We start from the raw sequence: 12251 nt of genomic DNA on the forward strand, positions 1-12251 counted from the left end.
CCAATGAGCCACGTCGTGTGTGGATCTGCTGCATGTCTCTTCGTTATGCAAGTACCACATTTATTGAATTTTTTAGTTACGATGGCAACATCACTACAAGTTGTCTGTGAAGTAAGGTGCACACAAGCAGTTTCCGTGGTGTAGCGGTTATCACGTCTGCCTAACACGCAGAAGGTCCCCGGTTCGATCCCGGGCGGAAACACTTTTTCATTACTTTAAGCAAGACGTACTAACATGCATCTGCTACCATCTGTACCCGAAACCCTCGTAATCGCCTTCAGGCGTCGGACCCGAGTGTCAATTGCTCACATCGAATAAGAAATTCATTTGATATTGACGGCGAGCTTTTTGCGCTGACTCAGCCACTGACGTGCGATCAGTGTGCACAAAACGCTAGGACTCGTCCGGGATTTGAACCCGGGACCTCCTGCACCCTAAGCAGGAATCATACCCCTAGGCCAACGAGGCCTGTGACACAGCGAATGCCAATTATTCCAGTCCCTCGATGTCGTCCAGGGTGCCCTAGAAGTCTCGTGTACGCTGGCGGGATGGGGGCGGCGCGAATTCCCGCGGTCGGCGGCCTTCCTGGGCTATTGGTACCTTCATGTAGAGCTGCCGCTGGGCTCGCAATGCCTGCTGCTGAGAAAGTGATTGCTTTTGCTGATATGACTTGCAATAACGACTGCGCGAAACGCCGCTATCTCGTTAGGGGTGCTACGGCAGACACCCTCTCGAGCACCCCGAAGACTTCTTGAGCCCTCGGCTGTGATGGGTTCCAGGCTGACAAAAGAACTGTCGTTTGTGCATTCGCGGACGAGAGAAAGTCTGAGGCAAGTTCGAGTGAACAAGGATGGACTCCTCGGGTCCGTCGTTTCCGTAGTGTAGCGGTTATCACGTCTGCTTCACACGCAGAAGGTCCCCGGTTCGATCCCGGGCGGGAACAGTACTTTCCTGCCTATGTCGTATTGTCCTCCAATGAGCCACGTCGTGTGTGGATCTGCTGCATGTCTCTTCGTTATGCAAGTACCACATTTATTGAATTTTTTAGTTACGATGGCAACATCACTACAAGTTGTCTGTGAAGTAAGGTGCACACAAGCAGTTTCCGTGGTGTAGCGGTTATCACGTCTGCCTAACACGCAGAAGGTCCCCGGTTCGATCCCGGGCGGAAACACTTTTTCATTACTTTAAGCAAGACGTACTAACATGCATCTGCTACCATCTGTACCCGAAACCCTCGTAATCGCCTTCAGGCGTCGGACCCGAGTGTCAATTGCTCACATCGAATAAGAAATTCATTTGATATTGACGGCGAGCTTTTTGCGCTGACTCAGCCACTGACGTGCGATCAGTGTGCACAAAACGCTAGGACTCGTCCGGGATTTGAACCCGGGACCTCCTGCACCCTATGCAGGAATCATACCCCTAGGCCAACGAGGCCTGTGACACAGCGAATGCCAATTATTCCAGTCCCTCGATGTCGTCCAGGGTGCCCTAGAAGTCTCGTGTACGCTGGCGGGATGGGGGCGGCGCGAATTCCCGCGGTCGGCGGCCTTCCTGGGCTATTGGTACCTTCATGTAGAGCTGCCGCTGGGCTCGCAATGCCTGCTGCTGAGAAAGTGATTGCTTTTGCTGATATGACTTGCAATAACGACTGCGCGAAACGCCGCTATCTCGTTAGGGGTGCTACGGCAGACACCCTCTCGAGCACCCCGAAGACTTCTTGAGCCCTCGGCTGTGATGGGTTCCAGGCTGACAAAAGAACGGTCGTGTGTGCATTCGCGGAAGAGAGAAAGTCTGAGGCAAGTTCGAGTGAACAAGGATGGCCTCCTCGGGTCCGTCGTTTCCGTAGTGTAGCGGTTATCACGTCTGCTTCACACGCAGAAGGTCCCCGGTTCGATCCCGGGCGGGAACAGTACTTTCCTGCCTATGTCGTATTGTCCTCCAATGAGCCACGTCGTGTGTGGATCTGCTGCATGTCTCTTCGTTATGCAAGTACCACATTTATTGAATTTTTTAGTTACGATGGCAACATCACTACAAGTTGTCTGTGAAGTAAGGTGCACACAAGCAGTTTCCGTGGTGTAGCGGTTATCACGTCTGCCTAACACGCAGAAGGTCCCCGGTTCGATCCCGGGCGGAAACACTTTTTCATTACTTTAAGCAAGACGTACTAACATGCATCTGCTACCATCTGTACCCGAAACCCTCGTAATCGCCTTCAGGCGTCGGACCCGAGTGTCAATTGCTCACATCGAATAAGAAATTCATTTGATATTGACGGCGAGCTTTTTGCGCTGACTCAGCCACTGACGTGCGATCAGTGTGCACAAAACGCTAGGACTCGTCCGGGATTTGAACCCGGGACCTCCTGCACCCTAAGCAGGAATCATACCCCTAGGCCAACGAGGCCTGTGACACAGCGAATGCCAATTATTCCAGTCCCTCGATGTCGTCCAGGGTGCCCTAGAAGTCTCGTGTACGCTGGCGGGATGGGGGCGGCGCGAATTCCCGCGGTCGGCGGCCTTCCTGGGCTATTGGTACCTTCATGTAGAGCTGCCGCTGGGCTCGCAATGCCTGCTGCTGAGAAAGTGATTGCTTTTGCTGATATGACTTGCAATAACGACTGCGCGAAACGCCGCTATCTCGTTAGGGGTGCTACGGCAGACACCCTCTCGAGCACCCCGAAGACTTCTTGAGCCCTCGGCTGTGATGGGTTCCAGGCTGACAAAAGAACTGTCGTTTGTGCATTCGCGGACGAGAGAAAGTCTGAGGCAAGTTCGAGTGAACAAGGATGGACTCCTCGGGTCCGTCGTTTCCGTAGTGTAGCGGTTATCACGTCTGCTTCACACGCAGAAGGTCCCCGGTTCGATCCCGGGCGGGAACAGTACTTTCCTGCCTATGTCGTATTGTCCTCCAATGAGCCACGTCGTGTGTGGATCTGCTGCATGTCTCTTCGTTATGCAAGTACCACATTTATTGAATTTTTTAGTTACGATGGCAACATCACTACAAGTTGTCTGTGAAGTAAGGTGCACACAAGCAGTTTCCGTGGTGTAGCGGTTATCACGTCTGCCTAACACGCAGAAGGTCCCCGGTTCGATCCCGGGCGGAAACACTTTTTCATTACTTTAAGCAAGACGTACTAACATGCATCTGCTACCATCTGTACCCGAAACCCTCGTAATCGCCTTCAGGCGTCGGACCCGAGTGTCAATTGCTCACATCGAATAAGAAATTCATTTGATATTGACGGCGAGCTTTTTGCGCTGACTCAGCCACTGACGTGCGATCAGTGTGCACAAAACGCTAGGACTCGTCCGGGATTTGAACCCGGGACCTCCTGCACCCTATGCAGGAATCATACCCCTAGGCCAACGAGGCCTGTGACACAGCGAATGCCAATTATTCCAGTCCCTCGATGTCGTCCAGGGTGCCCTAGAAGTCTCGTGTACGCTGGCGGGATGGGGGCGGCGCGAATTCCCGCGGTCGGCGGCCTTCCTGGGCTATTGGTACCTTCATGTAGAGCTGCCGCTGGGCTCGCAATGCCTGCTGCTGAGAAAGTGATTGCTTTTGCTGATATGACTTGCAATAACGACTGCGCGAAACGCCGCTATCTCGTTAGGGGTGCTACGGCAGACACCCTCTCGAGCACCCCGAAGACTTCTTGAGCCCTCGGCTGTGATGGGTTCCAGGCTGACAAAAGAACGGTCGTGTGTGCATTCGCGGAAGAGAGAAAGTCTGAGGCAAGTTCGAGTGAACAAGGATGGCCTCCTCGGGTCCGTCGTTTCCGTAGTGTAGCGGTTATCACGTCTGCTTCACACGCAGAAGGTCCCCGGTTCGATCCCGGGCGGGAACAGTACTTTCCTGCCTATGTCGTATTGTCCTCCAATGAGCCACGTCGTGTGTGGATCTGCTGCATGTCTCTTCGTTATGCAAGTACCACATTTATTGAATTTTTTAGTTACGATGGCAACATCACTACAAGTTGTCTGTGAAGTAAGGTGCACACAAGCAGTTTCCGTGGTGTAGCGGTTATCACGTCTGCCTAACACGCAGAAGGTCCCCGGTTCGATCCCGGGCGGAAACACTTTTTCATTACTTTAAGCAAGACGTACTAACATGCATCTGCTACCATCTGTACCCGAAACCCTCGTAATCGCCTTCAGGCGTCGGACCCGAGTGTCAATTGCTCACATCGAATAAGAAATTCATTTGATATTGACGGCGAGCTTTTTGCGCTGACTCAGCCACTGACGTGCGATCAGTGTGCACAAAACGCTAGGACTCGTCCGGGATTTGAACCCGGGACCTCCTGCACCCTAAGCAGGAATCATACCCCTAGGCCAACGAGGCCTGTGACACAGCGAATGCCAATTATTCCAGTCCCTCGATGTCGTCCAGGGTGCCCTAGAAGTCTCGTGTACGCTGGCGGGATGGGGGCGGCGCGAATTCCCGCGGTCGGCGGCCTTCCTGGGCTATTGGTACCTTCATGTAGAGCTGCCGCTGGGCTCGCAATGCCTGCTGCTGAGAAAGTGATTGCTTTTGCTGATATGACTTGCAATAACGACTGCGCGAAACGCCGCTATCTCGTTAGGGGTGCTACGGCAGACACCCTCTCGAGCACCCCGAAGACTTCTTGAGCCCTCGGCTGTGATGGGTTCCAGGCTGACAAAAGAACGGTCGTGTGTGCATTCGCGGAAGAGAGAAAGTCTGAGGCAAGTTCGAGTGAACAAGGATGGCCTCCTCGGGTCCGTCGTTTCCGTAGTGTAGCGGTTATCACGTCTGCTTCACACGCAGAAGGTCCCCGGTTCGATCCCGGGCGGGAACAGTACTTTCCTGCCTATGTCGTATTGTCCTCCAATGAGACGTACTAACATGCATCTGCTACCATCTGTACCCGAAACCCTCGTAATCGCCTTCAGGCGTCGGACCCGAGTGTCAATTGCTCACATCGAATAAGAAATTCATTTGATATTGATATTGCCGCTGGGCTCGCAATGCCTGCTGCTGAGAAAGTGATTGCTTTTGCTGATATGACTTGCAATAACGACTGCGCGAAACGCCGCTATCTCGTTAGGGGTGCTACGGCAGACACCCTCTCGAGCACCCCGAAGACTTCTTGAGCCCTCGGCTGTGATGGGTTCCAGGCTGACAAAAGAACGGTCGTGTGTGCATTCGCGGAAGAGAGAAAGTCTGAGGCAAGTTCGAGTGAACAAGGATGGCCTCCTCGGGTCCGTCGTTTCCGTAGTGTAGCGGTTATCACGTCTGCTTCACACGCAGAAGGTCCCCGGTTCGATCCCGGGCGGGAACAGTACTTTCCTGCCTATGTCGTATTGTCCTCCAATGAGCCACGTCGTGTGTGGATCTGCTGCATGTCTCTTCGTTATGCAAGTACCACATTTATTGAATTTTTTAGTTACGATGGCAACATCACTACAAGTTGTCTGTGAAGTAAGGTGCACACAAGCAGTTTCCGTGGTGTAGCGGTTATCACGTCTGCCTAACACGCAGAAGGTCCCCGGTTCGATCCCGGGCGGAAACACTTTTTCATTACTTTAAGCAAGACGTACTAACATGCATCTGCTACCATCTGTACCCGAAACCCTCGTAATCGCCTTCAGGCGTCGGACCCGAGTGTCAATTGCTCACATCGAATAAGAAATTCATTTGATATTGACGGCGAGCTTTTTGCGCTGACTCAGCCACTGACGTGCGATCAGTGTGCACAAAACGCTAGGACTCGTCCGGGATTTGAACCCGGGACCTCCTGCACCCTAAGCAGGAATCATACCCCTAGGCCAACGAGGCCTGTGACACAGCGAATGCCAATTATTCCAGTCCCTCGATGTCGTCCAGGGTGCCCTAGAAGTCTCGTGTACGCTGGCGGGATGGGGGCGGCGCGAATTCCCGCGGTCGGCGGCCTTCCTGGGCTATTGGTACCTTCATGTAGAGCTGCCGCTGGGCTCGCAATGCCTGCTGCTGAGAAAGTGATTGCTTTTGCTGATATGACTTGCAATAACGACTGCGCGAAACGCCGCTATCTCGTTAGGGGTGCTACGGCAGACACCCTCTCGAGCACCCCGAAGACTTCTTGAGCCCTCGGCTGTGATGGGTTCCAGGCTGACAAAAGAACGGTCGTGTGTGCATTCGCGGAAGAGAGAAAGTCTGAGGCAAGTTCGAGTGAACAAGGATGGCCTCCTCGGGTCCGTCGTTTCCGTAGTGTAGCGGTTATCACGTCTGCTTCACACGCAGAAGGTCCCCGGTTCGATCCCGGGCGGGAACAGTACTTTCCTGCCTATGTCGTATTGTCCTCCAATGAGACGTACTAACATGCATCTGCTACCATCTGTACCCGAAACCCTCGTAATCGCCTTCAGGCGTCGGACCCGAGTGTCAATTGCTCACATCGAATAAGAAATTCATTTGATATTGATATTGCCGCTGGGCTCGCAATGCCTGCTGCTGAGAAAGTGATTGCTTTTGCTGATATGACTTGCAATAACGACTGCGCGAAACGCCGCTATCTCGTTAGGGGTGCTACGGCAGACACCCTCTCGAGCACCCCGAAGACTTCTTGAGCCCTCGGCTGTGATGGGTTCCAGGCTGACAAAAGAACGGTCGTGTGTGCATTCGCGGAAGAGAGAAAGTCTGAGGCAAGTTCGAGTGAACAAGGTTAGATCCCGGGCGGAAACACTTTTTCATTACTTTAAGCAAGACGTACTAACATGCATCTGCTACCATCTGTACCCGAAACCCTCGTAATCGCCTTCAGGCGTCGGACCCGAGTGTCAATTGCTCACATCGAATAAGAAATTCATTTGATATTGACGGCGAGCTTTTTGCGCTGACTCAGCCGCTGACGTGCGATCAGTGTGCACAAAACACTAGGACTCGTCCGGGATTTGAACCCGGGACCTCCTGCACCCTAAGCAGGAATCATACCCCTAGGCCAACGAGGCCTGTGACACAGCGAATGCCAATTATTCCAGTCCCTCGATGTCGTCCAGGGTGCCCTAGAAGTCTCGTGTACGCTGGCGGGATGGGGGCGGCGCGAATTCCCGCGGTCGGCGGCCTTCCTGGGCTATTGGTACCTTCATGTAGAGCTGCCGCTGGGCTCGCAATGCCTGCTGCTGAGAAAGTGATTGCTTTTGCTGATATGACTTGCAATAACGACTGCGCGAAACGCCGCTATCTCGTTAGGGGTGCTACGGCAGACACCCTCTCGAGCACCCCGAAGACTTCTTGAGCCCTCGGCTGTGATGGGTTCCAGGCTGACAAAAGAACGGTCGTGTGTGCATTCGCGGAAGAGAGAAAGTCTGAGGCAAGTTCGAGTGAACAAGGATGGCCTCCTCGGGTCCGTCGTTTCCGTAGTGTAGCGGTTATCACGTCTGCTTCACACGCAGAAGGTCCCCGGTTCGATCCCGGGCGGGAACAGTACTTTCCTGCCTATGTCGTATTGTCCTCCAATGAGCCACGTCGTGTGTGGATCTGCTGCATGTCTCTTCGTTATGCAAGTACCACATTTATTGAATTTTTTAGTTACGATGGCAACATCACTACAAGTTGTCTGTGAAGTAAGGTGCACACAAGCAGTTTCCGTGGTGTAGCGGTTATCACGTCTGCCTAACACGCAGAAGGTCCCCGGTTAGATCCCGGGCGGAAACACTTTTTCATTACTTTAAGCAAGACGTACTAACATGCATCTGCTACCATCTGTACCCGAAACCCTCGTAATCGCCTTCAGGCGTCGGACCCGAGTGTCAATTGCTCACATCGAATAAGAAATTCATTTGATATTGACGGCGAGCTTTTTGCGCTGACTCAGCCGCTGACGTGCGATCAGTGTGCACAAAACACTAGGACTCGTCCGGGATTTGAACCCGGGACCTCCTGCACCCTAAGCAGGAATCATACCCCTAGACCAACGAGGCCTGTGACACAGCGAATGCCAATTATTCCAGTCCCTCGATGTCGTCCAGGGTGCCCTAGAAGTCTCGTGTACGCTGGCGGGATGGGGGCGGCGCGAATTCCCGCGGTCGGCGGCCTTCCTGGGCTATTGGTACCTTCATGTAGAGCTGCCGCTGGGCTCGCAATGCCTGCTGCTGAGAAAGTGATTGCTTTTGCTGATATGACTTGCAATAACGACTGCGCGAAACGCCGCTATCTCGTTAGGGGTGCTACGGCAGACACCCTCTCGAGCACCCCGAAGACTTCTTGAGCCCTCGGCTGTGATGGGTTCCAGGCTGACAAAAGAACGGTCGTGTGTGCATTCGCGGAAGAGAGAAAGTCTGAGGCAAGTTCGAGTGAACAAGGATGGCCTCCTCGGGTCCGTCGTTTCCGTAGTGTAGCGGTTATCACGTCTGCTTCACACGCAGAAGGTCCCCGGTTCGATCCCGGGCGGGAACAGTACTTTCCTGCCTATGTCGTATTGTCCTCCAATGAGCCACGTCGTGTGTGGATCTGCTGCATGTCTCTTCGTTATGCAAGTACCACATTTATTGAATTTTTTAGTTACGATGGCAACATCACTACAAGTTGTCTGTGAAGTAAGGTGCACACAAGCAGTTTCCGTGGTGTAGCGGTTATCACGTCTGCCTAACACGCAGAAGGTCCCCGGTTAGATCCCGGGCGGAAACACTTTTTCATTACTTTAAGCAAGACGTACTAACATGCATCTGCTACCATCTGTACCCGAAACCCTCGTAATCGCCTTCAGGCGTCGGACCCGAGTGTCAATTGCTCACATCGAATAAGAAATTCATTTGATATTGACGGCGAGCTTTTTGCGCTGACTCAGCCGCTGACGTGCGATCAGTGTGCACAAAACACTAGGACTCGTCCGGGATTTGAACCCGGGACCTCCTGCACCCTAAGCAGGAATCATACCCCTAGACCAACGAGGCCTGTGACACAGCGAATGCCAATTATTCCAGTCCCTCGATGTCGTCCAGGGTGCCCTAGAAGTCTCGTGTACGCTGGCGGGATGGGGGCGGCGCGAATTCCCGCGGTCGGCGGCCTTCCTGGGCTATTGGTACCTTCATGTAGAGCTGCCGCTGGGCTCGCAATGCCTGCTGCTGAGAAAGTGATTGCTTTTGCTGATATGACTTGCAATAACGACTGCGCGAAACGCCGCTATCTCGTTAGGGGTGCTACGGCAGACACCCTCTCGAGCACCCCGAAGACTTCTTGAGCCCTCGGCTGTGATGGGTTCCAGGCTGACAAAAGAACGGTCGTGTGTGCATTCGCGGAAGAGAGAAAGTCTGAGGCAAGTTCGAGTGAACAAGGATGGCCTCCTCGGGTCCGTCGTTTCCGTAGTGTAGCGGTTATCACGTCTGCTTCACACGCAGAAGGTCCCCGGTTCGATCCCGGGCGGGAACAGTACTTTCCTGCCTATGTCGTATTGTCCTCCAATGAGCCACGTCGTGTGTGGATCTGCTGCATGTCTCTTCGTTATGCAAGTACCACATTTATTGAATTTTTTAGTTACGATGGCAACATCACTACAAGTTGTCTGTGAAGTAAGGTGCACACAAGCAGTTTCCGTGGTGTAGCGGTTATCACGTCTGCCTAACACGCAGAAGGTCCCCGGTTAGATCCCGGGCGGAAACACTTTTTCATTACTTTAAGCAAGACGTACTAACATGCATCTGCTACCATCTGTACCCGAAACCCTCGTAATCGCCTTCAGGCGTCGGACCCGAGTGTCAATTGCTCACATCGAATAAGAAATTCATTTGATATTGACGGCGAGCTTTTTGCGCTGACTCAGCCGCTGACGTGCGATCAGTGTGCACAAAACACTAGGACTCGTCCGGGATTTGAACCCGGGACCTCCTGCACCCTAAGCAGGAATCATACCCCTAGACCAACGAGGCCTGTGACACAGCGAATGCCAATTATTCCAGTCCCTCGATGTCGTCCAGGGTGCCCTAGAAGTCTCGTGTACGCTGGCGGGATGGGGGCGGCGCGAATTCCCGCGGTCGGCGGCCTTCCTGGGCTATTGGTACCTTCATGTAGAGCTGCCGCTGGGCTCGCAATGCCTGCTGCTGAGAAAGTGATTGCTTTTGCTGATATGACTTGCAATAACGACTGCGCGAAACGCCGCTATCTCGTTAGGGGTGCTACGGCAGACACCCTCTCGAGCACCCCGAAGACTTCTTGAGCCCTCGGCTGTGATGGGTTCCAGGCTGACAAAAGAACTGTCGTGTGTGCATTCGCGGACGAGAGAAAGTCTGAGGCAAGTTCGAGTGAACAAGGATGGACTCCTCGGGTCCGTCGATTCCGTAGTGTAGCGGTTATCACGTCTGCTTCACACGCAGTAGGTCCCCGGTTCGATCCCGGGCGGGAACAGTACTTTCCTGCCTATGTCGTATTGTGCTCCAATGAGCCACGTCGTGTGTGGATCTGCTGCATGTCCCTTCGTTTTGCAAGTACCACATTTATTGAATTTTATAGTTACGATGGCAACATCACTACAAGTTGTCTGTGAAGTAAGGTGTACACAAGCAGTTTCCGTGGTGTAGCGGTTATCACGTCTGCCTAACACGCAGAAGGTTCCCGGTTCGATCCCGGGCGGAAACACTTTTTCATCACTTTAAGCAAGACGTACTAACATGCATCTGCTACCATCTGTACCCGAAACCCTCGTAATCGCCTTCACGCGTCGGACCCGAGTGTCAATTGCTCACATCGAATAAGAAATTCATTTGATATTGACGGCGAGCTTTTTGCGCTGACTCAGCCACTGACGTGCGATCAGTGTGCACAAAACGCTAGGACTCGTCCGGAATTTGAACCCGGGACTTCCTGCACCCTAAGCAGGAATCATACCCCTAGACCAACGAGCCCTGTGACACAGCAAATGCCAATTATTCCAGTCCCTCGATGTCGTCCAGGGTGCCCTAGAAGTCTCGTGTACGCTGGCGGGATGGGGGCGGCGCGAATTCCCGCGGTCGGCGGCCTTCCTGGGCTATTGGTACCTTCATGTAGAGCTGCCGCTGGGCTCGCAATGCCTGCTGCTGAGAAAGTGATTGCTTTTGCTGATATGACTTGCAATAACGACTGCGCGAAACGCCGCTATCTCGTTAGGGGTGCTACGGCAGACACCCTCTCGAGCACCCCGAAGACTTCTTGAGCCCTCGGCTGTGATGGGTTCCAGGCTGACAAAAGAACGGTCGTGTGTGCATTCGCGGAAGAGAGAAAGTCTGAGGCAAGTTCGAGTGAACAAGGATGGCCTCCTCGGGTCCGTCGTTTCCGTAGTGTAGCGGTTATCACGTCTGCTTCACACGCAGAAGGTCCCCGGTTCGATCCCGGGCGGGAACAGTACTTTCCTGCCTATGTCGTATTGTCCTCCAATGAGACGTACTAACATGCATCTGCTACCATCTGTACCCGAAACCCTCGTAATCGCCTTCAGGCGTCGGACCCGAGTGTCAATTGCTCACATCGAATAAGAAATTCATTTGATATTGATATTGCCGCTGGGCTCGCAATGCCTGCTGCTGAGAAAGTGATTGCTTTTGCTGATATGACTTGCAATAACGACTGCGCGAAACGCCGCTATCTCGTTAGGGGTGCTACGGCAGACACCCTCTCGAGCACCCCGAAGACTTCTTGAGCCCTCGGCTGTGATGGGTTCCAGGCTGACAAAAGAACGGTCGTGTGTGCATTCGCGGAAGAGAGAAAGTCTGAGGCAAGTTCGAGTGAACAAGGTTAGATCCCGGGCGGAAACACTTTTTCATTACTTTAAGCAAGACGTACTAACATGCATCTGCTACCATCTGTACCCGAAACCCTCGTAATCGCCTTCAGGCGTCGGACCCGAGTGTCAATTGCTCACATCGAATAAGAAATTCATTTGATATTGACGGCGAGCTTTTTGCGCTGACTCAGCCGCTGACGTGCGATCAGTGTGCACAAAACACTAGGACTCGTCCGGGATTTGAACCCGGGACCTCCTGCACCCTAAGCAGGAATCATACCCCTAGGCCAACGAGGCCTGTGACACAGCGAATGCCAATTATTCCAGTCCCTCGATGTCGTCCAGGGTGCCCTAGAAGTCTCGTGTACGCTGGCGGGATGGGGGCGGCGCGAATTCCCGCGGTCGGCGGCCTTCCTGGGCTATTGGTACCTTCATGTAGAGCTGCCGCTGGGCTCGCAATGCCTGCTGCTGAGAAAGTGATTGCTTTTGCTGATATGACTTGCAATAACGACTGCGCGAAACGCCGCTATCTCGTTAGGGGTGCTAC

General features: G+C 53.3%; 31 non-coding genes across 31 annotated transcripts; 22 read left to right on the top strand and 9 right to left on the bottom strand.

Annotated features, from left to right (window-relative positions):
• Nucleotides 1-129: 129 nt before the first annotated feature.
• Trnav-aac (transfer RNA valine (anticodon AAC)) lies at nucleotides 130-202 on the top strand. Its single transcript has one exon. It is a non-coding gene; the product is annotated as a tRNA-Val (tRNA).
• Nucleotides 203-391: 189 nt separating this feature from the next.
• Trnap-agg (transfer RNA proline (anticodon AGG)) lies at nucleotides 392-468 on the bottom strand. The gene has a single exon. It is a non-coding gene; the product is annotated as a tRNA-Pro (tRNA).
• Nucleotides 469-870: 402 nt separating this feature from the next.
• On the top strand, nucleotides 871-943 carry Trnav-cac (transfer RNA valine (anticodon CAC)). The gene has a single exon. It is a non-coding gene; the product is annotated as a tRNA-Val (tRNA).
• Nucleotides 944-1101: 158 nt separating this feature from the next.
• Nucleotides 1102-1174, top strand: Trnav-aac (transfer RNA valine (anticodon AAC)). Its single transcript has one exon. It is a non-coding gene; the product is annotated as a tRNA-Val (tRNA).
• Nucleotides 1175-1842: 668 nt separating this feature from the next.
• On the top strand, nucleotides 1843-1915 carry Trnav-cac (transfer RNA valine (anticodon CAC)). Its single transcript has one exon. It is a non-coding gene; the product is annotated as a tRNA-Val (tRNA).
• A 158-nt stretch (nucleotides 1916-2073) lies between these two features.
• On the top strand, nucleotides 2074-2146 carry Trnav-aac (transfer RNA valine (anticodon AAC)). Its single transcript has one exon. It is a non-coding gene; the product is annotated as a tRNA-Val (tRNA).
• Nucleotides 2147-2335: 189 nt separating this feature from the next.
• On the bottom strand, nucleotides 2336-2412 carry Trnap-agg (transfer RNA proline (anticodon AGG)). The gene has a single exon. It is a non-coding gene; the product is annotated as a tRNA-Pro (tRNA).
• A 402-nt stretch (nucleotides 2413-2814) lies between these two features.
• Nucleotides 2815-2887, top strand: Trnav-cac (transfer RNA valine (anticodon CAC)). The gene has a single exon. It is a non-coding gene; the product is annotated as a tRNA-Val (tRNA).
• A 158-nt stretch (nucleotides 2888-3045) lies between these two features.
• Nucleotides 3046-3118, top strand: Trnav-aac (transfer RNA valine (anticodon AAC)). The gene has a single exon. It is a non-coding gene; the product is annotated as a tRNA-Val (tRNA).
• Nucleotides 3119-3786: 668 nt separating this feature from the next.
• Nucleotides 3787-3859, top strand: Trnav-cac (transfer RNA valine (anticodon CAC)). The gene has a single exon. It is a non-coding gene; the product is annotated as a tRNA-Val (tRNA).
• Nucleotides 3860-4017: 158 nt separating this feature from the next.
• Nucleotides 4018-4090, top strand: Trnav-aac (transfer RNA valine (anticodon AAC)). The gene has a single exon. It is a non-coding gene; the product is annotated as a tRNA-Val (tRNA).
• A 189-nt stretch (nucleotides 4091-4279) lies between these two features.
• Nucleotides 4280-4356, bottom strand: Trnap-agg (transfer RNA proline (anticodon AGG)). Its single transcript has one exon. It is a non-coding gene; the product is annotated as a tRNA-Pro (tRNA).
• A 402-nt stretch (nucleotides 4357-4758) lies between these two features.
• Nucleotides 4759-4831, top strand: Trnav-cac (transfer RNA valine (anticodon CAC)). The gene has a single exon. It is a non-coding gene; the product is annotated as a tRNA-Val (tRNA).
• Nucleotides 4832-5241: 410 nt separating this feature from the next.
• Trnav-cac (transfer RNA valine (anticodon CAC)) lies at nucleotides 5242-5314 on the top strand. Its single transcript has one exon. It is a non-coding gene; the product is annotated as a tRNA-Val (tRNA).
• A 158-nt stretch (nucleotides 5315-5472) lies between these two features.
• Nucleotides 5473-5545, top strand: Trnav-aac (transfer RNA valine (anticodon AAC)). The gene has a single exon. It is a non-coding gene; the product is annotated as a tRNA-Val (tRNA).
• A 189-nt stretch (nucleotides 5546-5734) lies between these two features.
• On the bottom strand, nucleotides 5735-5811 carry Trnap-agg (transfer RNA proline (anticodon AGG)). Its single transcript has one exon. It is a non-coding gene; the product is annotated as a tRNA-Pro (tRNA).
• Nucleotides 5812-6213: 402 nt separating this feature from the next.
• Trnav-cac (transfer RNA valine (anticodon CAC)) lies at nucleotides 6214-6286 on the top strand. Its single transcript has one exon. It is a non-coding gene; the product is annotated as a tRNA-Val (tRNA).
• Nucleotides 6287-6890: 604 nt separating this feature from the next.
• Trnap-agg (transfer RNA proline (anticodon AGG)) lies at nucleotides 6891-6963 on the bottom strand. The gene has a single exon. It is a non-coding gene; the product is annotated as a tRNA-Pro (tRNA).
• A 401-nt stretch (nucleotides 6964-7364) lies between these two features.
• Trnav-cac (transfer RNA valine (anticodon CAC)) lies at nucleotides 7365-7437 on the top strand. The gene has a single exon. It is a non-coding gene; the product is annotated as a tRNA-Val (tRNA).
• Nucleotides 7438-7595: 158 nt separating this feature from the next.
• Nucleotides 7596-7668, top strand: Trnav-aac (transfer RNA valine (anticodon AAC)). Its single transcript has one exon. It is a non-coding gene; the product is annotated as a tRNA-Val (tRNA).
• Nucleotides 7669-7862: 194 nt separating this feature from the next.
• Nucleotides 7863-7935, bottom strand: Trnap-agg (transfer RNA proline (anticodon AGG)). The gene has a single exon. It is a non-coding gene; the product is annotated as a tRNA-Pro (tRNA).
• Nucleotides 7936-8336: 401 nt separating this feature from the next.
• Trnav-cac (transfer RNA valine (anticodon CAC)) lies at nucleotides 8337-8409 on the top strand. The gene has a single exon. It is a non-coding gene; the product is annotated as a tRNA-Val (tRNA).
• A 158-nt stretch (nucleotides 8410-8567) lies between these two features.
• On the top strand, nucleotides 8568-8640 carry Trnav-aac (transfer RNA valine (anticodon AAC)). The gene has a single exon. It is a non-coding gene; the product is annotated as a tRNA-Val (tRNA).
• A 194-nt stretch (nucleotides 8641-8834) lies between these two features.
• Trnap-agg (transfer RNA proline (anticodon AGG)) lies at nucleotides 8835-8907 on the bottom strand. Its single transcript has one exon. It is a non-coding gene; the product is annotated as a tRNA-Pro (tRNA).
• Nucleotides 8908-9308: 401 nt separating this feature from the next.
• On the top strand, nucleotides 9309-9381 carry Trnav-cac (transfer RNA valine (anticodon CAC)). Its single transcript has one exon. It is a non-coding gene; the product is annotated as a tRNA-Val (tRNA).
• A 158-nt stretch (nucleotides 9382-9539) lies between these two features.
• Nucleotides 9540-9612, top strand: Trnav-aac (transfer RNA valine (anticodon AAC)). Its single transcript has one exon. It is a non-coding gene; the product is annotated as a tRNA-Val (tRNA).
• A 194-nt stretch (nucleotides 9613-9806) lies between these two features.
• On the bottom strand, nucleotides 9807-9879 carry Trnap-agg (transfer RNA proline (anticodon AGG)). The gene has a single exon. It is a non-coding gene; the product is annotated as a tRNA-Pro (tRNA).
• Nucleotides 9880-10280: 401 nt separating this feature from the next.
• Nucleotides 10281-10353, top strand: Trnav-cac (transfer RNA valine (anticodon CAC)). Its single transcript has one exon. It is a non-coding gene; the product is annotated as a tRNA-Val (tRNA).
• Nucleotides 10354-10511: 158 nt separating this feature from the next.
• Nucleotides 10512-10584, top strand: Trnav-aac (transfer RNA valine (anticodon AAC)). Its single transcript has one exon. It is a non-coding gene; the product is annotated as a tRNA-Val (tRNA).
• A 668-nt stretch (nucleotides 10585-11252) lies between these two features.
• On the top strand, nucleotides 11253-11325 carry Trnav-cac (transfer RNA valine (anticodon CAC)). Its single transcript has one exon. It is a non-coding gene; the product is annotated as a tRNA-Val (tRNA).
• Nucleotides 11326-11929: 604 nt separating this feature from the next.
• On the bottom strand, nucleotides 11930-12002 carry Trnap-agg (transfer RNA proline (anticodon AGG)). Its single transcript has one exon. It is a non-coding gene; the product is annotated as a tRNA-Pro (tRNA).
• Nucleotides 12003-12251: the final 249 nt, after the last annotated feature.

This window comes from Schistocerca serialis, chromosome 2 (genome assembly GCF_023864345.2).
Source record: "Schistocerca serialis cubense isolate TAMUIC-IGC-003099 chromosome 2, iqSchSeri2.2, whole genome shotgun sequence".
Classification (NCBI taxonomy): Eukaryota; Metazoa; Arthropoda; class Insecta; order Orthoptera; family Acrididae; genus Schistocerca; species Schistocerca serialis.